This window comes from Protopterus annectens, chromosome 13.part0, assembly GCF_019279795.1.
Source record: "Protopterus annectens isolate FY-2018-M chromosome 13.part0, PAN1.0, whole genome shotgun sequence".
Classification (NCBI taxonomy): domain Eukaryota; kingdom Metazoa; phylum Chordata; order Ceratodontiformes; family Protopteridae; genus Protopterus; species Protopterus annectens.
Window position 1 is genome coordinate 422424899 of NC_056747.1, and position 23786 is coordinate 422448684.

Consider the following 23786-nt stretch of genomic DNA (forward strand, 5'->3'; position numbering starts at 1 on the left):
AAAAGGTTTTTGTGCCACATGAATGGAGTACTGAAATGGTCATCCTCCTTCATAAGGGAGGATCTTCAAAAGATCCTGGAAACTACAGATCAATTAGTCTGACTACCCTTATTTGCAAAGCCATGGAAAGAATTGTCATTGAAACTATCAACAAAGACATATGAGACCTCCAAACTCCAGATCCATCCCAGTCTGGCTTTGTCAAAAAAAGATCATGCTTACTGAACCTGGTGGATTTCTTTGAAAAAGTTACTAAGGCAATGGATGAGGGAAAGAAGTTCACACTGCCTACCTAGATCAGCTAAAGCATTTGATACAAAAGTCCACTTGGGAATTGTCAACAAACTTACAGAACTAGGCATAAACCTCTTTATAACATGCTGGATAGCTAACTGACTCACAAATAGGAACGAAGAGGTGAGGACTGGTGAGGCCACCTCTACAAAGAGGCTGGTCACCAGTGGAGTCCCTCAGGGCTCTGTGCTGGCCCACTCCTCTTTGGCATCTACTTGCCAAAGAAGGCCGCTGGCTGACCAAGTTCACAGATGACTGCAAACCGGATGTAGTCACTGAATCCTCCAAGATCAGAACTCCCTTCAGGAAGGTCTAACAAGACAAATGCTTGGTGCCAAAGCCATGGCTTAAAACTCAATGCCTAGAAATGCATCGTAGTACTTTTTGGGAAGTCAGCCACCCTGGGTAACTATATCATCAATAAAACACCCCTAAAAGTTGAATCATTAATCAGAGATTGGGAACTCATGCAGACATAACCTATCCTTTGACCAACATGTATCCAAGGTTGTAAGAAAGTCCTACTATGCTGCTAAACTTATAAGTAAGGGCATGACATCTTGGTTCAGAAAGGTCAATGTACTTCAGTACTCAGCAATCACCCTAGGGGTACAAATAGAGAGATGACAAAATCAGCAAAAGGAGAGACGTATTGCTGGAACTGAATTCATCCTCAAATCTTGGTGAGTACCTTTATGAGGTGGAACCCTGTTTTTCATAAAATCTCACCAAGACAACACTAATATATATAGACTGTATTTTATATAGCATATATCATGGACAGAATTAGGTTAAAACATAAAGAAGATAGCTGGGTGCACAAGTCCCAGGATAAAAAGTACCCAATCCTGGTAGGCCCACTGGTACCAGGACTGGATAAATGACAGTGTAGAATCCTCAAGACATGGAAATATTCCTACAATGGGGATAGGCCAGGCCCAGGGGGGATAATGGCCCCCCTGTTGAAGAAGGAAGTAGCTGTCCACAAAAAAAAAATCACAAAACTGACAGGCCAAAAAAGAGCCATACAAATGATAGACTGGACTATTGAGGATAAGAAAAAATTATGTATTGTTACTATTATGCAAAAAGCCCATAATTTCCAGACAAAACATATACAAAAAGATTAAGAGAGAAATTAGAGGAAAGAAAAATACTCCCACATGAAAAACTGTCAGAAGCTTCAATTAAAAATGTGTCTTCATTTATACAGCAGATCTGTGAAAAACACTATATAGACCAAGAAACATTGCGCTGTTTGGAAAAAGAAGCAACTGAGGAAGTGTGAAAATGTAAAGAACAAAATTTTGAGATGTTTGAAGGGTATAAAAAAGAAATATGGACACGGGAAATAAAGAGAGATCTGATATGGTGCAATATTTATGCAAAGGAAAAAGCCAAATTAATCAAAACAAAAAAGGCAGCCCCAAAGATATTCAAAGAGAATTATAGACAAAGGCATCCAGATATGGAAAATTTCACAATAAAAACTTAAGATCACAAAGAGGGGATGTAGAACAGAAGATTAGTCAAGTAGAAGTTAAAGAAAATAGAAGCTGAAGTTATGGAACATTTGTGAAGTGAAGGATTCAGTGTAGAACATCTAATACAGGTCATATCACAGCATGATGGAACAACTAGTCCCCAAAGTAACGAGAAACAAGAGAAGGAGACATCTGAAGAAGAAATATGCACATGGGAAAGAAAGAGAGATTTAATATGGTGCAATAATTATGCAATGGTGAAAGCAAAACGAATCAATACAAAAAGAGCAGCACCAAAGATATTTGAAGAGAAATACAGGCAAAGACATCCAGATATGGAAAATGTTACAATACAAAAATAAGAAAACAAAGAGGAACAGTAGAAAAGAGGATTAGTAATAGAGAAGTTAAAGAAATAGAAAGTGAGGTTATGGATTACCTGCAAAGTGAAGGATTTAGTGTAGAAAATTTAACTCAGATAACAACACAAAAGGATAGAGCAATGGATACCCAAATTAAGGAGAAACCATTGGAGGAGGAAGCATCTAATCAGTTGACATATGAAGATATTTTGAAGCCTCCCACAGAAAACCAGAAGAAAGGTTCAGTTGCAGCTATGCAGCAAGAGAAAGAAAAGGAAACTGTGGCAACTCTGACACAGTCAATGGAGTGGAGTCACAGGCCAGTGAGTTCCCATATGAAATAGCAACAGATGACACAGAATGAAACTGAAGAGAATGTGGCACAGGAAGAAGCTCTGGAACTTTCTACAGAATGCCCACAGGAAATGGCGAACAAAGAATGTGCCCTCAGTTTAGAAGAAAATTATCTAAGAGAAGAGTTAGGATCATAAGAAGTTACTAGGCTATTGGTCCTGAGGCCCTTATAAGCCTATCCAAGAGTTTAGCCCATGTTTAGACAAATCAGCACCCGATGCCCCTGTCCAGCTGGGAGACGTGTGGAATCCCAGGGATGTGTTTTCTATTTCCCATCCAGCTATCCAGAAAGAGGTAAAGAGGTATTCTGCTTGACATAGAGAAGGAGTCTATTCCACAGATGGGGGAGTCTCTGGGACACAAATCTGTAATGCCAACAAGTCCTATTCATGTCACAGACCAGGATGAGGCCGTGTATGTAGGTTACTCAAGCAGAACTTGACTTGCGGATATGCAGCATTCCCATCAAGGCGAGGTCCAAGATCACCTTGTATGCCAGATTTCACCTCTGAGGAGTCTGTATGAAACTGAGTAGAGGGATAGGACTTTTAGCCTATCTGTGTATGGTAGGTTTCTGAAGGCCTGGATTCTCCTGGTGAGGAATCTCTGTGGTCTCTCCAGCTGCTGCATGTGCTTTGCGAGGTACATGCTGAATGGGGCGTTGTACTCAATAATGGGCCACACAAGGGAAGAATACATGGATGTCATGACTTCCTTGTCCCTGGATGAGATACCCTTACTTATGAGGTGGGCCATGTAGAAAGCTTTCCATACAATGGAAGCAATATGATGGTCAAAAGTCAGGTTGCTATCAATCTGGGTGCCTAAATCCCTCACAACTGACTGCATGCTTAGGAAGTTGCTATTAATGTGATAATTTATGGGAACGTCATTCTCTTCAAAGAGGATGATGATGCATTTTTTGGTATTCAACTTGAGGCCATGTGTCTGGCACCAGTCATTTGTTTGAATGAGACCCTCTTGGAGGACATCCACATCACTAGTGGACTTGATGACAGCACCCAGCTTGCAGTCATATGCAAACTTGGTCAGTCATAGCCTCCTGGTTTTGGCCTGCACCTCAGAAAAGTATATCCCAAATAACAGAGGCCCCAAGCTCAAACCCTGAGGTACCCCGCTCGATACGGGTTTACTGCTTGATGTGACTTCCCCTATTTTGACTAGGTGGGTTCTATCAGTGACCCAGTTAGCTACCCATCTGGTAACATATGGATTGATGCCTAGTTTGCGAGAGTTTATCTATTATGCCCGAGTGGGGAATAGTGTTGAAGGCTTTGGCCAGGTCAAGGTAGGTGGTGTGCACTATCTTCCCCTCATCCATGCCTTTGGTGATTGTCTCAAAAAAGTTGAACAAATTTAAGAGACATGAACTCTCCTTGATGAAGCCAAACTGTGCTGGATCGAGTGTTTGGAGGTTGCCAATGTCCTTGTTAATGAGGTCCATGATAATCCATTCCATGGCCTTGATGATCAGGCTAGTTAGGCTGATGGGTTTATAACTTCCCGGATCAGTGAACATGCCACCTTTGTGTAAAAGGATGACAGTGGCTGTCCTCCACTCAGCTGGGACAAAGCTGGTACTCAGACTTTGGTTGAATAGGGCACCTAATGGTGCTGCAAGTTCCTTCCTGAGTTCATGTAGGATGCAGTCTGGGATGTTATTGGGTCCCATGGAAGCTTTATTTTTTCCCTTTGAGAGACCAGCGATAACCTGATCCCTAGATATAAGGGGAAGGGGGCAGGTACTGGGAATGCCCTGATTTACTGAAGGGAGGACAGAGGGGTGAAATTTTTGCTGAATGTGTCAGCCAGCAAGTTTGATATTATCTACAACATTTGTATATGTGGTGTCCTTGACCAATAGTCCTGAATGGATCTGGGTGCTTCCTTTGAGACTGCTGACATATGTGAAGAAGGCCTTGTGATTGCCTCTAGTAGATGTGGCCAATTTGGACTCAAAGTTTGCTTTGGAGGATTTCACTAGTGCTCTTATATGCTTGTTCAGGCTAAGGAGACATTGCTTCCATTTGGGCACCTGCTCTTTCTTGGTCCTGGACAGCAATTTTTTCTTTTGTTATAGAGTTTATTTATTGCAGATGTCCACAAGACAGGTTCACTCTTCCTTGCGGAGGATGATTTAGTACTGTCGGGTATTCCTGATTCCATGCATCCATATAAATGTTTATAAATGTATAATATGTTGCATAAATGTATAAATGGTGTTAAGCAAAGGAATGCAGAAGGTGAGATGGTAGTGGATTTTGCGAAAAGGATGGACATGGCTGTGGTGAATACGTATTTTAACAAGAGGGAGGAGCATAGGGTGACATACAAGAGTGAAGGAAGATGCACACAGGTGGATTATATCTTATGTAGGAGGGCCAGTTTGAAGGAGATTGGAGACTGTAAATTGGTGACCGGGGAAAATGTAGTTAGGCAGCATAGGATGGTGGTTTGTAGGATGACATTGGTAATCAAAAAGAGGAGGAGGAGTGTAAGGGCAGCACCAAGGATCAAATGGTGGAAATTGAAAAAGGGTAATTCTGAGGTGGAGTTCAGGGAAGAGTTAAGACAGGCACTGGGTGGCAGTGAAGAGTTACCAAATAGCTGGGTAACTACAGCAGAGCTAATAAGGGAGACGGCTAGAAAGGTGCTTGGTATGACATCTGGACAGAGGAAGGATGAGAAGTAGACATGGTGGTGGACTGAGGAAGTACAGGAGAGTATACAGAGAAAGAGGTTGGCAAAGAAGAAGTGGGATTGTCAGAGAGATGAAGAAAGTAGACAGGAGTATAAGGAGATGAGGTGCATGGCAAAGAGAGAGGTGGCAAAGGCTAAGGATAAGGCATATGAAGAGTTGTATGAAAAGGTTGGACACTAAGGAGGGAGAAAAGGACCTGTACCGATTGGCTAGACAGAGGGACCAAGCTAGGAAAGATGTGCAGCGGGTATAGGTGATAAAGGATAATTACTGTGACCATGAAACAGTGGCAAACCACTTTTCAGCTAAGCCATGGAAAAAGGACAAATTATTATTCCAGGAATAAAATCCAAAGGGGGATATTTCAGGATGACTCTCTGTTGCTGCTGCTATCCTGCCTTGCCCTTAACCCATTAAGTCGTCTGCTTAACAGATTAGGTCATGGCTAAAATTTGGCGCCCAGAATGCAACAAAGTGTAAAGACTTCTCATCTTCTCTTTGTTGATGATTTAAAACTGTATAGCTCATCAGATGAGAGACTGAAAGCACAACTGCAAGTAGTCAAAACTTTTTCAGATGATATAAGAATATCATCTGGTCTTGATAAATGTGCAAAAGCAACCTTTAACGCAGAAAAGCTGCAGCACAAAGAAAACATCAGTTTGGGACAAGAATGTGATATAAAAGAACTTGAGAAAGAGGGAGTGAATAAATATTTGGGACTTGAGGAAGGATCAACAATAAAACATGAACAAATGCGAATAAAACTCAATAAGGAATATTTTAGAAGACTTAAATTAATCCTGAAAACAGCATCGACATCTAAGAACAAAGTTCAAGCTATAAACCAATTTGCTCTTCCTGTCCTGACTTACAGTTTTGGAGTGACTGACTGGCCCCAAAAGGTGTTGGATAGATTAGACAGGAAAACAAGAAGGATGCTTCATGCTCATCAAATGATTTATAAAAATCGGTGTATACCAAGATTATATATTCCCTGTTCCAAAGGAGGTATGGGCCTCCTTGTAATTGATTACATGTTTAGATCTGCAATCATGGGACTGCATACATATCTGCTAACCTCACAAGACCCAAACATAATGAAAGTTTTGAAACATGAGGAGAATAAATCTAAGATGACTTCCCCTTCTTAGTCTAGTAAAAGCATATCTGCGTCGAGTGGGAATGGAAATTAAACTAGAAGTAGATAAAAATCAGGCAGCAACTGAAGTTCCAAAAAAATAAAAGACATAATATAAGGTGAAGGATCAGATGAGAAGGAATGTGGAAAATGCATAAATATAGTTGCAGGCATAGAAAACTCCTGGAACAACCTTATGATGATCAGGCTCGAATGCAGGAATGGTTAAGGAGAGGTGAATTCAAACCAAAGGATGAAAGGTTAATATTGGCAGCCCAAGATAGTGGACTATGTACATATTGGTTTACAAAGTCCATTGAACATGTGGGAGAAACAGACAAATGTAGGTTTTGTAAAACCGAATTGGAAACGGTCGTACACCTTGTTGCTGGTTATGACATACTAATGTCAGAAGGACTGTATACTGAAAGGCATAATAATGTAGCAAGACTGTTGCACTGGGGATTGTGCAAATAGTATAATACTGAAGTAGCTGAAAAACACAGGAAACATGAGCCACAAAGCGTCATAGAAAATGATGAAGTCTACATCACATGGGATCACCCATTACCAACAATTCAAAAGACAGATGTGAGAAAACCAGATGTAGTGGTCCATGAAAAGAAGAGAAAAGTAGTATTGATCATTCCAATCGCTACACCCAGTGATGACAGTGTCTTATGTACAGTGAGAGACACAAAGTCATAAAATATCAGGATTTGCAGCCAGAAATAAGATCAGTGTGGACAAAAGTTACCCAGGCAGTCCCAATAGCAGTAGGAACAATGGGTTTTATAAAAAAGAATCTACAATCATATTTAGATAGGTTCATAGGTTGGTACTGAGCTATCTGCCCGAAGGCATATATTAGCCCAGCCATGTTGTGTGGTATTCACCGCCCCTTTAGTAGTTCCCTAGACCCTTGTACTAGCAGCTAGTACCCTTGGCCCCTATCTAGTAGTGTTGTTGGTGTGATCCCCGGTGTGAACTTTCTGTTACCCATCCACTCATCAAGGTTCCTCTTGAAGAGTGATAGTGAGGGGCTCTGTCTTATGTAGATCGGGACCCTGTTCCATAGTAAGGGAAGTCTCTGCGAAGGGAATCTATCCCTCCAGCATGTTATATTCATTGTTGTGTTGAGGTTTATATCCCTAGAGCGTGCAGCTCGAGTAGATTTGGTTTTGCTAAGATGGAGCATGTTCAACAATTCTGGGTTGGACATGGCTCTGTACGTTAGACAGAGATCGCCTCTGAGAAAGTGGTATGCAACAGAGAACAGTCTTAGCTTTTTCAATCATGATGCATAGGGCAACTGTTTGAGGCCAGTAATTCGCTTGGTTAGGTACCTCTGTGGTCTCTCCAGCTGCTGGAGATGTCTAGCCAGCTACATTCCAATTGATGCATTGTACTCAATAATGGGTTTGATGAGGGAAGAGTACAGGGGCACCATTACATCCTTAGATCTTGATGCAAACCCTTTCATGATCAGATGGGTCACATAGAAGGATTTTCTAACCACTTTGGCAACATGGTTATCAAAGGAAAGCTGGCTATCTACTTGGGTTCCTAGATCCCTTATTTCTTCTTCAGATTTCAGGTGATTACCTCCTATGTTGTAGTTTGCAGGTACTCTGTTTTTTCCAAAGGGGATTACTACGCATTTTTTGCATTTAGCTTGAGACCATGGCTTTGACACCATGCATCAGTCTCATTTAGGCCCTTCTGGAGGATCTCCATGTCGGCCGGAGACCATATTATAGCACCCAGTTTGCAGTCGTCCACAAACTTAGTCAGCCACAGCCCTTCCGTACTTGCCTGTACTTCTGAGAAGTATATGCCAAACAGGAGGGGCCCCAGGACAGAGCCCTGAGGCACACCACTTGTTACTAGTCTGGATTCGGACATAGATCCTGCTACTCTTACTTTATGGGATCTGTCTGAGAGCCAGTTTGCGATCCATCTTGTGACGTAAGGGTTTATGCCCAGGCTGGTAAGCTTATCAATAATACCCGAATGGGGAATGGTGTCAAATGCTTTAGCAAGGTCAAGGTAAGCCGTGTGTACCTCCTTTCCCTTATCTATAGCCTGAGTAACTGTCTCAAACAAATCCACCAGGTTCAGGAGGCATGATCTGCCCTTGACGAAGCCGAACTGTGTGGGGTCCAGTGACTGGACATTCCCAATCTCTCCATTTAAGAGTTCCATAATGATTCGCTCCATAGCCTTACAGATCAGACTGGTCAGGCTTATTGGTCGGCAGTTCGCAGGGTCAGTTGTGGCCCCACCCTTGTGTAGCGGGACCACCGTTGCCGTGCGCCACTCTCTGGGCACATATCCTGTGGAGAGGCTGAGACTGAACATGGTATTAAGATGTGGGGTTAATTCCTTTTGGAGCTCGCATATGACACAGCCTGGGACACCATCTGGTCCCATGGAGGCAGTGTTTTTAGCTTTAGATAGAGCCTTGTTAACCAACGTATCAGTAATAATTGGACTTACACAATCCCCTGGAATGGTAATAGGCCCTGTAGGTGGTGGTGGGGATTTGCACTGAACCTGTCAGCCAAGATGTTGGCAATGTCAGAAGGGTCAGTGTATTTTGTTCCATTTTGTACTAGCTCAGAACAGACCTGAGCATTGCCATTTAGGATTTTGACGTAGCCATAGAAGGCCTTATGGTTATCCTTGGCATCCTTGGCAACTTTCTTTTCAAAATTAGCTTTAGTTGACTTGATGAGGGCCCTCAATTTCTTACTAATGCTGATCAGGGATGATTTTTCTACTTGAGATTTGGCCTTTTTTGTATAAGTCTCCTCCTTTTATTGTAAAGTTTGCTTATGGCCGGGGTCCACCAGACTGGTTTCTTCTTGCTTGAGGAAGGAGTCTTGGTTTTATTTGGGATAGCACAGTCCATGCAATCCTGAAAATGCATATAGAGTGGCTTGGTGTAGGATTCCGCATCCTGGATATCATTATCCTTCTGCAAGGGAATAGTGAAGCTTTCCACTTCGGATGCAAGTAGTTTGAAGTTTGCTTTGCAAAGGTTTTTGACTATGTTTTTTTTGACTGGGGGAGGTGGAGGGGTGAGGATGTCCAGGGTTATCAGTTTGTGGTCGGATCTGACCAAGGAGGGAGTGATAACAGGTGTGGTACAGTGGGCGCCCATATTTGTGATGATTAAATCCAATATGTTGTCCCCTGTAGTGGGGGAACATACTAGTTGTTCAAGGGCATTTGAATTTATAAATTCTATGAATCGCTGAGCATAGGAGTTGGAACATTGGTAGTTCGCCCAGTCTATACCAGGGTAATTGAAATCACCCAAGATTATGGTGTTGGGTAGGACCTTTATATTTATAGATAAGTTACCAATACATGTAACTCCATACGGATTGCAGAAGGAGCCATAACTGGGCGCTCTGTGGGTGCTGTGAAGAGCACTTCTGGCTGACATCAAAGATTAAAACAATACTAACTTCATGAACTTTAATTGTACTTTGACTTAGGAATGGGGTCCATTCCCATCATGGTATTAGAAACCCAAAAGATTTGGAGAAATTAAAAAGAGTACAATGTCCTTTTCAGTTTATACCTTACTAGACACATGCAGCAACAAGAACACCCACAGAGGTTCCTTACAAAATGAGCACATGAAGTAAACACAGTGCCCTACACTGAACACCCAACAGCTTCTCCTTTTACTCAGTATCATACAGACTTCGGAGAGATGATCTTTGCCTGGTGTACTAGGCATCCCTGGACCTGTTTTGATTAACCTTCTGCACATTTGCAAAATGAACAGCCTTAGAACTACTAGATCAAAAGACCTACATTTTGCTTGCAACATAAATAGGACCTGTCAGAGAGACAGATTTGCTTATCAGAGAATTCCCATTCTCAAGGACAGAGTTCCTTCCTAACTCTGTTTAAGTGCACCTTGGACTAATGTATGGGTAATTATAAATTCACCCCTAGTCTGGTGCCCATGTCTCTGATGAACAGAGGCAGTCAGTAAATCACCCCCTATATAAATCAAATTGATGGGTCACATTTTGGGGTGCATGGCTAGGCTTATAAGGGCTCTAGTCATCGTTAGACTAGTATGAACCTATGAGCTAAGGAGAACAGAAGCACACATGGGTGGGCAAGTAGAAGTATATGATTCCCTATTGTAAAGTGAACTGCAAGACCCATAATTGAATGTCCTGAGATTACAAAATAAAAAAACAAGAAAACTAAATGAAAATAGTAATTGAATGTCCTGAGATTACAAAATAAAAAAACAAGAAAACTAAATGAAAATAGTGAATGTTGATAGTCGCTGTTCTCCTTACAAGTTATTTATGTTTTTGGAGGGGGCAAATCTCCTGCAACCTACATTGTAGTGGCTGCAACTAACTTCAAGATCACCATCTTGGATGTAGGATATGCAACTCCACTTTTACATATATTCAGTTTCTCTGTTCTGAGAATCACACTTATGGGTGTCAGAATTTAAAACTTTACCAAAGTCTGTAGTAATTCCTGTATTAGATACCACTGCATATCAGGGGCAAATCAAGAAGAGCAGAGTAAAAAAAAAAAAAAAAAAAGTCCACCACTTACAGAGCATGCAGTAATACTTGGGACCACTTATCGTCCAGGCATTTATCCTTTCCAGAGGGATTAAAACAAGGAATAAATGAGCAGAAAATGAGCAGCTGTTGGGACCTATGGCCAAAAAGATATTATAAATAAATAGCAACATTGGCTGCTGTAGAAATCTCTGTAGTGAATGAGACTATTTAATAGTAATTGTCCGCTGCATTAAGAAAACCAGCACCAAAAGCTAACAGCTCATTGTCTTTTTAAAATTATAATTATCTATAGATTCAATAAACCTAAAACAAAATTATTTGAGGAGAGGCTAAATCAATTATAAAAAAACGAAGACCTACAAGGAAGGAAGGCCTTGAGATTTCACTCCTTAAGCTGGATAGGCACTAGTTTCTATAATCCTACTCTGGGATTCGAGTTCTCCAGTTTTATCGTGGAAACCAACTTTCTAGATGACCCACTCAAAACTGTTGCTTCCACATTCTGTACTAGCTGCTGTTAGCAAAGGCTGACTATTATATGACCAAAACACAAGCAGGGCCAAAGCTAGCAGCAGTCACATAAACATCAAAGCCACGACTAAAGCAAGGTAACTAACTACCTGTCCAATCCAAAGTAAGCTGCTACCAGTCCCTCTTTTGGCCACACAGCACTAAGCCTTTATACTCACCTCATTATTTTATCCCATTTATAGTCTGGGTGCGTGTTTAGTCATAAATGCCTAGCAGTTCTAAATAGCATCTCCAAGTTCCAGCACTGTAAAGAAAAAAAAACATTTACTGATGCTTTATATTGTAATTTATTCAACTGAGTTCTCTTCTGTTCATTACACATTCTTCATTTGTAATATCATTTCTGCTACAAAGTCAGCAAAACAATGGTTTAGTACAAGAGATGACGCTTATGTTCAGAACACTCAGCCTCCTGGCCTTTTACATGATAGGCAGTATTCCTTTCCTCATTCTAAGTTTCACACTTCCCATTCAGGATTGATGGTGGTCAGGATATGGTCCATATTCATCACACGTTAAAGGCAAGAGAAGAACCAGGATTTTCTGCTTCAATAATCAGTCCAGTCCCACCCCTGTTATGGTAGCAACCATATATAACAGACTTCTGCTGCATATAGGCTGACTCCACAGGTACGATTTAATTTGTGGAATTCAGTGATATCAGACACACAGTAAGGCATTGTTTTGTTTCATATAAAAAAAAAAACTAAACATGGGAGACAGTAGGAAGACATTTTAGCTAACATCTAACCTGAAATGTCCAGCTAAGAAACTGTTCAGTTTCCTTACATGTTCTTTGCCATGCATAAACTTTATAACCATAACAAATGCAATATAAAGGACCATACTGAAGCAAACAAATATGCTGACACAAAATAATACAAATCTGCAAAGATATCCTTTAAATATTTCACTCTTTCTGTTTTAGGAATGTTAACAGCCAGCCACTGTGGTTCTGTTGACTTTTTCATAGCAATTTATTATTATAAGCAATTCATGTCATCAGTTCTCACACAACAAAAGAAGCAAAACTGTCATGACTAGCAAAGATATTGCAGTCTTTCTTTAAATCCTTCTGATTAAAAGCATTTCTGAGCAGTGACCCCTGCACTCATGAGGTATAAACTTCATTTATAACACTTGTGTTTAAATCATAACAACAGTAAGGAATAAAAAACAGTGAGTGACATTCTTGCTCAATTTCCTTAATCAGACTGAATCCACTGGATAGTGTTTCCAGAGGCCACAGGCAAGCATATCTCTGACTTTACTATGAGTGGGAAGGCACTGGGCAGAGATTCAACAGAGAAGGCTGGTGCAGGGGCAGATGTTCAATTACAAAAGGATGCTCCTATGTACGAGCATATCACATTTCCAATCTTTGACATCCCTGAAGCTGTGCAGATGTTTTCAAAACATGTCCTTTCGTCACCAAAAAGTCTATTTTTTATTTTTCTATCCATTTTTGTTGTTTATTAAAATAACTACACTTATGTATTATGTAAGCCTGTACAGACTTGAAGATAATTCTAGACATTTTTGTCAAATGGCTATTCTGCTGTTACAGTAGCAAATTACTTTACAAACCTGTGTTCTTCTTAGATGATATGTTTTTTTAATAGTTATATCAGGCATCCATCAAATTAAATGTGTTAATTTACTTGTAGTGCACAGAGCTTCGACATTACACTTTGATATCTAGAAAAAGATAAACTTTTAACAGCTTCCCTAGCATAAGACTTAATCATAGTAGCACTTGGGAGATATTTAACTTGTTCAACAACCCCACAAATGCTGCTGTGCTCAGGTCTCATGCTCCAGATTAACAGCCAACAGTGCCAGCCAGTAAAGAACAGTGGCAGGTGGTAAAACAACTTCATTTTTGCCTGCTGTCTATGTCTTTCAACTGTCCCTCACTTTAGCTCATATTTTGCTCTGACCCTCCAAAATTTTTTTTTTGATTTTCTGGTAAATGACTGAGTATTACTGTCAGTCAATAATGACACAAATTAGAATTTCATACTTCTTATTGTTAGGACGATGCATGTTGATGTAAACCCATTACTCTATTAAATTTTTAACTGTGCAAAATTTAAAAAATGTTCCTCATTTAGATCCTTTGCATCCACATTATTTTTGGATTTGTCCAGAGTTCTTAAGAAAAGAAGCTGAGAGGTATGTTAGAGTTTGACAGCTCTAAACACTTTACCGGCTTTTATCTGCGTTTAAAGGTCCACGTACTACAAAGAATTCTGATTGTGTCTCTGATCATAACCTGGTATTATGGGTTCTTGATATGAATGCTCAAATCTAGAGGTGAATTTCCTGCCATCCATGTCTCGAACACATAATAAGGCAGTCATGCTCAGAGACTTGATCTTAATTTTCTATATTATGAATCATGTATGGTCCTTCAAGTAACCCGTACTTACAAATAATCCTTATTCTGCCTACTGAGACTTGAAAGTATAGAAGCATTACTTTCTATCCATAAGAATCAGTGATGCCTTAATGGAATACCTTCAGCTTTATAAGAAGTTTTTAAAATAATAATAAAAAAAAAAAAAACATGTTGAATCCCATTACTAGTCCTGAATGTTTGAAGTAGCTTACATTCCTTCCAAGGGCTGTTTCTTTATATATAGAATATCCATATATGTGGTGCATTGCACAGACAGAGGGACTTTTCCAACCCAAACCTTATAGCTAGCATTTTCTGAGTGATAAAATCCCTATCAGAGGCTATAAAAATGGCCATGTTTCTGTAGGCCTCTTACTGAGTCACTGCTTGCAACATAGCTCCTTAGAATCCATCAACATGAAATCTTGAAATGCAATGTGACTGTGGGTTGGGGGGGACAACATAATTTGTATTTAGATGGGAACCATGGGAAATGGTACTGCTACTTCATGTCTTCAGGACTCTTCTTCTCTTTCTTTTTTATGCAAGTACCATGCTGCTGTCTAGGCATGGTGTTTAGAATACTGTGCTACAGTCAGATACTGCCTTTTCAACTAAGTATTAAATTTGGGCCCTAAATGTCTTCTGGTTATTATCCAGCTGACAGATTAAAACTCAGTGGCACTCCTTGTAGTAGGAAGATTTAATTATTTAAAAAGAAATCACAGAAAAATCAATTTAGGACACAAGCAGACAGACCATTTAATCAAGTTATTGAAATCAATACTCATATACTTAATGCAATAAAATACCCTTACAGTTAAAAATAAGTGGAATAACAGAACCTACAATGTTTCCTGGATAGACACAAAATGAAGCTGTAACTAACTACAGTTCCCAGAAAACTGTCCTAGAAATGCAAACATTTCTGGTAGTCACAAACGTTTGCTATGTGCTAATATAACTGATGTACTGTTGATGCCAAAATTCCATCTCCATAATGCTTATAAACACTTCAGAATAGAAATGTCAATAACAAGAGTAGGTAAGTCGCTCCAGTGGTATAGAAGGATACAGCCCTGACTATGTCTCAGGTCACCCAATTTCAATTAGCGGCTCAGGTGACTGACAGAGTGGTATGGAGGGATGAGAGTGCTTATCCTAGGTGGAAGAGTGAGAATCAATGATTGTCCCTAACATTATGCATGGTTTAAAGAGGCGAGCTGCTCTCTGACATAGCTGATGAATGGAGGGGTGAGCAGGGAAAGGGAGTGGGTAAGTATATAAAAAAGAATTCCAGGTCTAGAGACACAGACAACCAAGATGAAAGGATGACTTTAGGGTTCATAACTAGCCCCAACAATACCGGAGTAGTCCGGGGTAGAAGGATGGTTGATAGGCCCACAGTGGGCATGGGGCACTGGGGGGGCAGGCCAGTAGGATGAGCTCCAAGGGGACCAATAAATAAAAAAATAAATAAATAAAGTGAGAAGGTAGAGGAGCATTACTTTTCTTTTAGAGAAACAACAATGACTTCCATGTTTTTGCTGCAATACTTCTCCCTACTGAATACAGCCATAATTAGCTGCTGAGTATATTCATTTTTGAATAAAGAGTAAAAGGAAAACTCCATCCACAAATTGAAAAACTATGTTTTTCTTTGTACCATGATCTTCTGTGCATCATTAATGTCACATAGTTCCTGTAAGTGTTCAGTATCACTTTGTCTCTAAATGGTCTTGGGGGTGTTGTCTGCAATGACTAAATGATTTTGTTTTTCAATCTATTTGTCTTGTTCAAATAATGCACTCTGTATTGCCAAAATGTTACACAGCCAGTATTTAATAAACCAGGTAGTTTGCATCTGCATTTATTTACAATGACAATGTTATATGTCACTGGTTTCTTAGACTGTCTCTGGAGTCATTGTCAGTGTTTTTTTAGTTCCAGCGAACTACTAGCACTTTTCCCTAGGTCTTGAGGACATTAATTCTCTGTGAGGGGTCATCATCCATATAGTCATAAGTTCAATCCCTTCCTCACCATCTTGCAACATCCTCTACTGAATCTGCAAGGAGTCAGAGCTGCCTCTTTTAGTGATGTGAGGATCTAATTGTCCAACTTTAAATGAGATCTATTCCGTTTTTCAAATGGGTATTGCAATTTCCTGCAAAATCTAAATGAGTGGAGGGATTTTCTGAAAAATGAGTCATGCTTGGCATGCATGTTTCTTGCAATGTATACATCAGGATGTGTTTCTGTCTGCATGTCTGCCAAATTATAGCTCACAACTAAGCTGCATTGTGGGTAGTAGGCTAAGGCCCATTCCTGACACAAAACTTACTGTGAGATCCAGCCTTCACCAAGTGTTAGTCTTGCAGTGGGCTGTGCTACCTTCTTCAACCTAGGATAGGCAAGTTGGTGATGGCCACACATTCCCACCCTCTTTGACTGCCTCCTCGACTGTTTGGGTCACTAATCAAACTAGGATTGCATCCTTCTCCATCTCTTCCATTGAGCTATTGACTTACTTTGATTTGTGCTGACTAGGCTACAAAAAGCCTTTCATGGTCTATGTAAATCTTATAGACAACACAGCAAAACTGCAGGCAACACAAACTTGCAGCTGTTAGGAGTTTTATATATAATTCATGTACTGTCTTAATTTGCTGTCAGGGCTAGCATCTCTGCTCAGTCATCTGTGAGAAACAACTGATACATAAAAGACATAGTCAAACAGCTTGAATCCACATCTAGTATTCCATACTATATTTCTTAACTTTCTAGAATTAGTTGGATAGCAGCAATACTTCACTGACCAAAAAGAGCATTTACCAGTTTCAGTATAACTGATCCCCTGATCTTCTGTTAAAGATTCCTTGAAGTGATAAGTGGAAACAGAGTTTCACTATAGATGTAGATGTGATTTAAAGTACTTTTATGACCTCAGCATGTCAGACTCTCAGAATGTAAATGTTTGGGTAGTGACTAATACTACAGTCATTCCTAAGTCATGTAAGCTGAAAAACTTCCTTGAGGAAGAATACAAAATCTGAGCAAGACAAGAGGATGGGAGTCTTCATCACCTGTGGCAGAAAAGTATGTAAATGAACAAACTGAATATACTCAAAGATTTACACTTGGTTGACACTGTAGGGAAATGATGAAGTTAACTAATCTGGTGGTCCCCTGCCATAAACAAACTTTACAACAAAAGGAAGAAACTTTTGCAGAAAAGAGGAAAATCCCAGGATGCAAAAACTCCCTTACTAGCCTCAGTAAGAAACTGAGATGCCTCATAAAATCCTCCAAAGCTAGTTACGAAAATAAAATTACCAAAGATTCCAAAGACAACCACAAAGCATTCTATAACTATGTCAAGAATCTAAATGGCAATGCTCAGATCTGCTCTGAGCTAAAACAGAATGGCATTAAATATACTGATCTGAAGGATATTGCCAATATCCTGGCAGATCGATTCAGTGCCAACTTCACCCCACTCACCCCCTAAATGGCCCATCTCAATACCGGAAGATTGCCAAATTCCAGTAATAACGGCCACACAGGTACAAGACGCATTCTCTAAAGCCAAGAATACAGCATCCATGGGACCAGATGACATCCCGGGCTGTGTACTACATGAACTACAATATGAACTGGCACCTCACCTAAGTGTCATGTTTAATCATAGCCTCACCTCAGGTTTCGTGCCCACTGAGTGGCGCAGAGCTACAGTTATCCCAATCCACAAGGGGGGATCCACCTTGGATCCCGGAAACTACAGTCCCATCAGTCTGACAAGCCTTATCTGCAAGGCCATGGAGTGTATTATCATGGAACTTATAAACAAAGACATTGGCAACCTTCAAACACTGGACCCCACCCAGTTTGGGTTTGTGAAGGGCGATCTTGTCTCCTGAACCTGATTGACTTCTTTGAATCAGTCTCCAGAGCCATGGACAAGGGTAAGGTGGTCCACACAGCCTATCTAGACCTTGCCAAGGCCTTTGACACCATCCGCCACTCTGGAATCATAGATAAACTTACTAAGTTGGGCATTAATCCCTATGTCACCCAATGGGTTGCTAAATGGCTTACTGATAGAACCCACACTGTAAAAGTAGCCGACTCCAAATCCAGCTCCAGACAAGTGGAGTACCTCAGGGTTCAGTCCTGGGGCGCTCTTATTTGGCATCTACTTCTCTGAAGTACAGGTCAACACTAAGGGACTCTGGCTAACAAAGTTTGCAGATGACTGCAAACTGGGAGCCATTATTGAATCCCAAATGATGTGGATACTCTACAAAACGGCCTTACAGAAACAGATGCTTGGTGCCAGAGCCATGGGCTCAAGCTCAATGCCAAGAAATGTATTGTTATCCCCTTTGGGAAAAACATGTATCCATGAATTACCATATAGGTGGCAGTACACTAAACACAGAAAGTGTGATAAGAGACTTAGGGACACAGGTGGACAGTGGTCTCACCTTCGATAACCACATCGCCACAACAGTCAGGAAATCCTTCTATGTGGTACACCTCATCATGAAGGGCTTTTCATCCAGAAAAAGGAGGTCATTGTCCCACTGTACTCATCCCTCATTAGACCTATTATAGAATACAACGCCCCATTTGGTATGTACCTCTCAAGACATCTGCAACAACTGGAAAGGCCTCAGAAATACCTCACTAAAAGAATCACAGGCCTAAAGCAGATGCCCTACGCTGACCGCCTTAAAAAACTCCAGCTATACTCTGTCGCATATCGTCTACTCAGAGGCGATCTCTGCTTAACATACAAGGCCATGTCAAACCCAGAGCTGTTGGACATGCTACACTTAAAGAAATCCCAATCCCTCAGAGCTACACTCTCCAGGGATCTAAACCTTGTCATCACAATAAACAAAACATGCTGGAGGGATAGGTTCCTGACCCAGAGACTCCCCAGACTCTGGAATAGATTGCCCATACATGTCAAGCAGAGTGCCTCTTTGGACCTCTTCAAGAGGAACCTTGACGATTGGATGGGAGAAAGGAAATTCACCCCAGGGATCACGTCAGTCGCCCTGCTAGACAGGGGTCCAGGAAAGTAAATAATGTGGGAAGAAATAGCCAGGGAATTGTTATGGCTAGGCTTGTATAGGCCCTAGGGCTGATAGCCTAATACCAACCTATGAACCTATGAACCTACATTGGAAAGCAGGCTTGTCCTTTAAAGCTCTGCCTAGGCTTAACATACTTTCCTTCCACATCTTCTGTGCTCCACAGCAGTATTAAAATTTTGTATCATTAGAATGAGGTGACAGCCCTGGCCACAAAATGTAATTTCACTAGTTATGATACATGGCTACAGTTAATAGCTCCCTATAGAAATGTTGGGACTCGGAATGAGATGTCCAGACACACCAAGAAACATACCGAAAATGCAGGAAAAGAGCAAATATTGAACATTGCTGTTCTCCTTTAAACTTCTTTTTTGAAGGGGGTCAAGCCCCATGAAACCCTTAAACTTATATATACCAAGTCCAATATTTCCATACTTCAAAGAAAAGGGAATATTCCAAGAAATGTCAATCTCAGACTTAGTAGGTGTAAGTTGAGATTTTCAGCCATTCAGTCTCCTCATTACAGGATTCAGATTGCTGAGTCCTGATCTTTAAAATGGTTACCATGGTGAACTCCTACTTAAAAGCAGAATTTTCTCCAGTATACAACAAAACTAACTTGACAGCATTTAGTGGCTAGAAAATATATTGTCCTTGACCTAGTAATAACTAATAAACCTCACAAGATTCATTCAGTAATTCATACAGCAACCATCCTTCAGTATTCATACTATAAATTCAAGGCCTTAATTCTCCAATGGCCCTGTCAAAGTAGAAATCCTTCTCACTGCATATTCCCAAGACAAATACAGTGTAGGATAGCAGAAACATCCATGCTTGAATTAGCTGCTGTTAAATTCTAATTTTAAGCTCTAAGGGACTTAATCAATGTTTTCAAACCTTCAGTGGTATTGTGCTTACATTAATAAATGGTTATAAACTGGTCCATTGAGGACCCTGCCATGTGAAAAATGTTTCTGCAATGTTGAATATCTGAAAGGATAATTCTATAATCTCATAAAAGTTGGTATCAAGAACACATTTTTTGTAGGCAGGCTCCTTCACCCACTGTAACCATTTGAAATGTTAGGACCCACTAGAGTGAGTCCTGAAACACAGAGTCTGAATGGCTGAAAAATGGACTTACATATATTAAGCCTGAGATGGCCAGTTCTCGGAATATTCCCTTTTCTCCAAGGTATGGTGATCTCAGAGTTGGTATATATATATATATATATATATATATATATAGAGAGAGAGAGAGAGAGAGAGAGGGGGTGCATGGTGGCTTGTAGCTCTGCAACAAGGACGTTTAAAGGAGAACAGTGATTTCTGAGATTCATTCTTCTGCTGTAGTTTGATCTTGTTTTTTTTCTTTTTGGCTTGTTGGCACTAGATATTTCAAGTCCCAACATTTCAATAGGGAGCTTTCATCAACAACCCCAGTGCAGGAGACCTTCTGCACTTCAAGTTTTTTATAATCTACTCCAGGATCACTGCATCTCTGGGAGAAGGATGAGCTGATTAAGTAATGCCATTTCAGCCACTCAGGTATGACAAAAAGAGTCCTCACACACTTGGTCAATGACAATCTGTATAGTACTGACATATTTTGCATCATTATGCATACAAACAGAGGTGGTGGTCACATGCGCTTAACAACAGGATAGAGCCACCTATGAAATTTTGTAATTTTTACCTTGGTTTGTTTAAAAACAAAACACCTGTATTTGACAAGAAACACTTCATTGCACTGAAAGCATTACACAAGAAAAGCTTAAAAGTGTTGTAAATCAGCAAGATATATGTAAGGAAGCTTTGATATCTCTGGAATAATGTAAACTCATTTAGGTAGGACAATTAAGAGTTAAATAATTTCTATGATTACAAAAAAAAAAAAAAAACTGATGTCACAACCCACATGGTATTTTTGAATTGCCAACTCACCTGCCTCCTTTACTTTGAAGTCAGTGGACCAGCGTAACACAATTTAAATGACTCTTATTCTTTCATTTCTGTTTAAAACTATCAAAAGAAATCAAGTACAAAGCATTAACTAGTCTTCTTGAAGGCACGAATTCTCATCCAAACAGGCCTGAGTCTATTTACCTAAATATAAATTCCCTCATGGGTAACCTATGGAAAACTTTTCCTCCTTTTAGGAATCTTAGATGACATCTTGTTTCAACACTCCCATTTATTACAACATTGATTCAATAAAAGTAAACGTATACCCTAGCTCAAGATGATCCGAGGTGTCTAGGCTTCTGTGTTCTGAGGCACACTTTAACAATTGTCACAGAAATCTTACTTCCTCTGCTTGAATATGGGTTAACCATCTTAAACATATGTCTAGTATCTTATCTGATTTATATGTAAGTATCTGCTTATAAAATGTGTACATTTAACAGAATATCATTGCCTGGAATCATGGCTAGGGTTGTAAGGGCCCTTGTGGTCATTAGCCTAGCATATACCTTTGAACCTATGAATGACCGACATGCTCTACTAAAGGCCAACTACCTGCCTATTAAAAATAACTCAAATCAACTCCTTTTTACCCTTCAGTTTATAGAATGCTGCCCCGCACTGTATGGTAAACGTCACTGCCAAGAAGTCAATTAGGTCTGCTACAAGCATCCAAGTCCTGTGTGCTTGAAAAGTACTGTCTTGTAGCTCACACAGGCTGCTGTGGAGAGAATGGACCTGCCAGACCTCACCCGGACACAATAGCCAAGTTTGAGCAGCTAAGTGTGGTAGCTGCAGGGAGAGAGTGGGGTGGGGGTGAGAACATAGTTTAAGCTTTCAGGCAGTTATTAGGAGTGGCATTTATGTGTGAGAGAGTTTTATAGCTAGGGAACAGGTGAGGAGTTTAGGGTTAGGTAGTAGGAGCAAAAGCATAGCAAGGGTGGGGTGAAGAGGAAAGACACCACAGATACAAGATATTATGGGGCGAGACTGGGATATGCTAATTGGTCAAGAAGTGCGGACAGTTCCTGCATTGGTTTCTGAATGACATTTCTGAAATGCACTTCAGCACGTTGTGTGTGGTAAGCTGCATTTTAGCAAACATTTGCTACAAGTGTAACAAGTGGCTTGCTGCAGTTTAAAAGTGTAAGTCCTTTTTTTTTCTCTTCATCTGAAGAGTGAGGGGGCAGATATGGGAAATGAATGTTGCTTGGAGAACCAGATTAGGAGAATAGACCCTTTTTTCTCTTCACCTGAAGAATTGAGGGGGTGGGGAACAAAATCAGGGACTGGCACCAGATGTTAGATAAACCAACTATGGCTCTACTAGAGAGTGACTGGAGACTTTATGTTTAGGGAGTGGGAAGGGTGTTTTAGATTTAGGGAGTGGGAGGAGAGTTTAGGGTTAGGTAGCAATCAGGGACTGTAACTTTGAGGGGTAGACTTTTAGATTTAGGGAGCAATAGGGGACTTTAAGATTAAGGAGTGGGAGGTGAGTTCCCAGGTTAGGGATCAGGTTTTAAGATTAGAATTAGGGCCCTGGAAGGGCTGTGATGTTCATTAAAGTCAGGTGGTCAGAGGGCTAGATAATTAACTAGGATTAAAAGGATTTAAGTCATTTGCCACTGGCGGCAAGTGGCTGTGAGCAAATTTCTCATCAGCTACTAGAACACATGCACTTGTAGTAGGAACCTACTAAAATTCTTACTAACATTCAACTAAATTCAGAGCTTACTGTGCCACCAATGTTTTTATATGTAGATCACCATGTTGCACCATGGCCTAATGGATAAGGCGTCTGACTTCGGATCAGAAGATTGTAGGTTCGAGTCCTACCATGGTCGTAGTGCCATACAGCTAGTAGTTTGGGCGGCCATGGTGGTGCAGCGGTTAGCATTGCTGCCTCACAGCAAGAGGTTCTCCAGTTCGATCCTCAGCTAGGGTGACTTCTGTGTGGAGTCTGCATGTCCTCCCTGTGGTTGCGTGGGTTTCCTCCGGGTGCTCCGGTTTCCTCCCACATCCCAAAGACATGCTGTAGGTGGATTGGACACTCTAAATTGGCCCTAGGTGTGAGTGTGTGCGTGTGTGTGTGTGTGTGTGTGTGTGTGTGTGTGTGTGTGTGTGTGTGTGTGTGTGTGTGTGTGTGTGTGTGTGTGCCTTCTGTGGAAGGTTGGGCGCCGGGCTGGCAACTCGATACAGTAAACCTCCACTGCCAATCATGAGCGGACAGGTGATCCACTGTGGCGACCCCTAACCGGTAAAAAGCGAACAGAAGAAGAAGACCATGTTGCACCAATAACATCATTCAAATATGTTTTTTTTTTTTTTTTTGCAATTTCATATGATACTTCTTGGTAATAATCTTGGTGTTGGTTAGTCTTATCAGTTAACTCCAATATCCTGTGTTTGTTAATGAGATTAGTGTAAAATATGTTAAACACAGACCTGGTTATTTAAAATACAAACCGTGTTTTCTGTATGTGGCAGAATGTCATGTGGGGAGTTGTACACCCACACTTGCAGCATCACTTTAAGAGTAACTCACAATGACATCACTGTAGCATGGATAAAGTTAACAGTCATCATGCAGTAATTTCATAATAAAACAACTATTTTGCTTTCTCTTTGACAAAACTACCTTTTGTAGATTATATGCACATGAGCATCAAATGCCACTTGTAACTTTCCCTTGTTTCCAAAGCAGCTAGTTTACTCTCTTTTTGACAAAATGGCTGTTTGGCATGTGTTCTTAACTTAAGACATACATCCTCTTATTGTGTTTTTCATGAAACTGTGGTAATACCTTGTTTAACAAAATTTTTTTCTAGGATCTGGCTTGTTGTCAAA

At 40.5% G+C, this 23786-nt stretch overlaps 1 non-coding gene across 1 annotated transcript; it reads left to right on the plus strand.

Moving 5' to 3' along the window:
- Nucleotides 1-22710: 22710 nt before the first annotated feature.
- TRNAR-UCG lies at nucleotides 22711-22786 on the plus strand. Its single transcript has one exon. It is a non-coding gene; the product is annotated as a tRNA-Arg (tRNA).
- The last annotated feature ends 1000 nt before the right edge of the window (nucleotides 22787-23786 follow it).